General features: G+C 40.1%; 1 pseudogene; it reads right to left on the reverse strand.

Annotated features, from left to right (window-relative positions):
- Positions 1–2,334: 2,334 nt before the first annotated feature.
- LOC103593069 lies at positions 2,335–3,197 on the reverse strand (annotated as a pseudogene).
- Positions 3,198–3,437: the final 240 nt, after the last annotated feature.

Genomic DNA, 3,437 nt, shown 5'->3' on the forward strand with positions numbered 1-3,437 from the left:
CAAGTTTGCATCTATGTTGTTCCACTAATGAATGATGTGACATTGGACTCAACACTCTTCTATCTCTCAGCCTCAGTTTTCCTCATTCGAACCAACACTCTGACATTTTGGTCTGTCTCCCTAGATTCTGATCCCTTAGGTGCCTTGGGTTTGGATCCCCTGCTGTGCCAAGCTTATTTATGTGGATTTTGACTTTCTCTACCCTGCCCTTCCATCTATAGCTATCAAAATTTTTTTGTTTTGTGATATACTTTAATATTCTTTTTATTAATTTTAAAATTTCAAAAGCAACATTGTTCCTTGTTCGGAGTTCAACAACCCTGAAACATAATAAAAGCAGTTTTCTTTCATATAGCACACTCCCTATCTACAATCGCAATCCCTTCCCTATTAACAATTTGGTATAGATATCATCATATATTTATTGTCTATTAGCATTTCTCTTCCTCTTCTTTTCCTTGTTTCTCCTTTGGGTTCTATTTTTTTTTTATTGGCTTGGTCCTTTGACCTTGCATCTTGACTTATCCAGTGATATTTGTAACTTCCAAGTTGCTGTGTGCTTACTTGGTTTTAGCTCAGTGCTTTATTTGACCCTCATTACTCTTAGGCTCGTCATTTTTCTCCAAGCTTCTTAACTTTAACTTGAATGCCAGCTAACCGAGCTTATCTGGTTGGTAGCTCCTGCTGCTGTTCTCTGGCTTTCCAGAGCAACCCAGTACAGGGAGTAAAAGTGTGATCTCTAGAGTCAGGATCCTGGCTTCAAGTCATAGCATCATTATTGACTGGTCATGTGACCTTGGGCAAATTGCTCCACTTCTCTATACCTCAATTTCATCCTCTGTAAAAAGGGTTACGATTAAAAACCATCTCTTAGCTGTTGTTAGTGTTAAAGGGGTTTTACACGTAATATTTTCTCTCGCATCACAACTTCAACTCTAGTTTACGTCCTGGCACATTATAGTTTCTTCAGAGTGTCAATTCTTTTTGCAAAGCACTTCACATTAGCTAATTGAGTAATCTATAGAGGCAGATACAAAAACAACAACAAAGTCCAAAGACATTGAAATGATTTACTTGAAATCACACAGATAGTAACAGAGCCAAGATTCAAAGTCAGATTTTCAAGGGGCTGGCTAGTTAACCGAGCTGGTTAGAGCGTGGTGTTATAACACCAAAGTCAAGGGTTTGGAAATTTGTACCAGCCAGCTGACAAAAGAAAAAAAGAAAAGAAACAAAACAGATTTTCTGGCTTCAAATGTATGTTTCCCATTACTATCGGCAGTGTTAACCTATATATTATTTATTGAAGGTCTTTGATACTCTTCTGATGCCTAGGTAGGATTTCATTCTCTAACTTGGAATTTGATTGGTTCATTCTTTCTTAGGTATGTCTTAATGGGTTCCCCCTTCCAAGCCCATCTTCTCCACTATGTAACCGAATAAGAAGGTCCTACTACCGTCTAAGAGAGGATTAGGCCTAGTATTAAATCTGGAGTTTACTCTGATTTCAGATTCTTTGTTTTTCAAGACAGAATGGTTATTGGGAAGAGTATTGACTTTGGAACTAAATGGATCTAGTTTTGAGTGTTGGTCCTTTCCCTTAGTAGCTCTATGGCCTTGTCCAACTCAATTAATTTCTCTGAGTCTCAGTTTCTCTATTTGTCAAGTGGGGATGATAGTAATAACATTTGCCTCCAGGGTAACTGTGACACTGTAGATAAAATATGATAAGTAATTGGGTATAACGGACATTTAATAAATCATTGTTATTATTAGTAGTAGTTTCTTCAACTTGTGAGAGACCAAGCTGTCAGTGACCCTAAAGAGATTTGATATTATTTTGGGGGCTGATTTTTGAGAATACTGTCTTTCATATACTGGTGAGAAGGGTATACATTTTGGATTTAGATAGGCTTGGATTTGGATCTGAGCTGTGGCACTTACCAGTAGCGCAAACAGACAGGTTGTTTAATCATTTTGAGCTTCAACTTCTTCACTTGAAAACAGAAATAATAATGCCAGTCTCATAGAGGCTTTTGAGGCTTAACTGAGATAGCATACATAAAACATAGCAGTGATTTTTAAAATATGTGTTCTCCATAGGACATTGTTATAGAATGTCCCAGTATTTGTTATATGTGTCATTGTATTCATCTTTGTGCTTCCAGAACTTCTGTCATCACATAGTAGGAACTTAAAAATATTTGTTGGACTGGATGTGTCCTTCGGTTGATCACTTTACACCCAAAAGTTTTGTTTTATAAACTGTTGTTTACTCGTATTTACCATCAACCTTATTTCCATTTTCTGTTTAAGATCCTGAGGAAGAACAGCTTAAGACCACTCAGTGATTGTTTCCATCCATTTGATGGCCCGAGCAGCAGGAGCTGCAGATCATTCTTCAGTGGCAGGCTGAGCACTCCAGTCTTTAGTAGAGAACTATGGAATAGGCACAGAGGGCACCTGCACACCTGTAGACCAGTCTGCAACTGTGGGTTGAATAGCAGTAAACCCAGGAGGTGGAGCAGTCCATTCACTCTGAAATTACTTATTGGTCATAGCCTTTTCAGCAGTGGCCTCCTCTTCCATTTTAATCTCTTCTAGATGTCTTTAGAAGTAGACATCAACCATGACCTCCTATGGATGCTCACAGGAGATGGTGCCACACATGTGCAGAATTTCCAGACCATCATCCATCACATCATACCCACTGAAGGAGGCCCCTTGTTGCATGAGATGGCAATGTCCACATAGCACGGAGGAGAATCTGTGTTACACAGAGCAGTGGTAGGCAGGTTAACATAAGATGCCTCTGTAAAACCCTGGTGGTCAGCCTTGGGGTCAGCAACCATCAGAAGATATGGCTCCTGGAAAACTCCCTGTATCTGCTTGGTAAGGTACCAAGAGTGGGGCACCCAGTAAAAGAGTGGCTCCAGTGGCAGCAGCAAACTTCAGCACAGCCTGCTGGAGGATATGACACTGACATCAGATGGGTTTTCAGTGGCAACAATGGCACAAGCCACCAGCAGAAGCTTCTCCCAGGTCCTCTTCAGATTTATGATGTAGGTGTCATCACTTTTCCTTTTGTAGTGTTCCATTTGGAAGTCAACGTTGGTGCCACATAAGAGGGTTCCTTCTGCAAGGAATTTGAGGACATCCTCCTCCTTCATATGCAGGACATCGAGGGCTCCAAACATCATGAAAGTTTCCCTTTAAGTTATAATCAGAACTGAAAACAATTCCGTATGGACCCTTCTCTGGGTAGCGCAGAAAGGTACACCCCAAATTTGATTGCTAGTATGCTCACTCTTCTATGCCTGGAAATCCTGAAGAATAAAATGTTAGGAGAGCAATTATGCTGAGTATGACACCCAGGCTTAGGAACTAGTAGGCACAAGACCTCAAATTTCTTTCTGGCTCTCAATATGAGAGTCATG

This window comes from Galeopterus variegatus, unplaced genomic scaffold, assembly GCF_000696425.1.
Source record: "Galeopterus variegatus unplaced genomic scaffold, G_variegatus-3.0.2 Scaffold1271, whole genome shotgun sequence".
Lineage (NCBI taxonomy): Eukaryota > Metazoa > Chordata > Mammalia > Dermoptera > Cynocephalidae > Galeopterus > Galeopterus variegatus.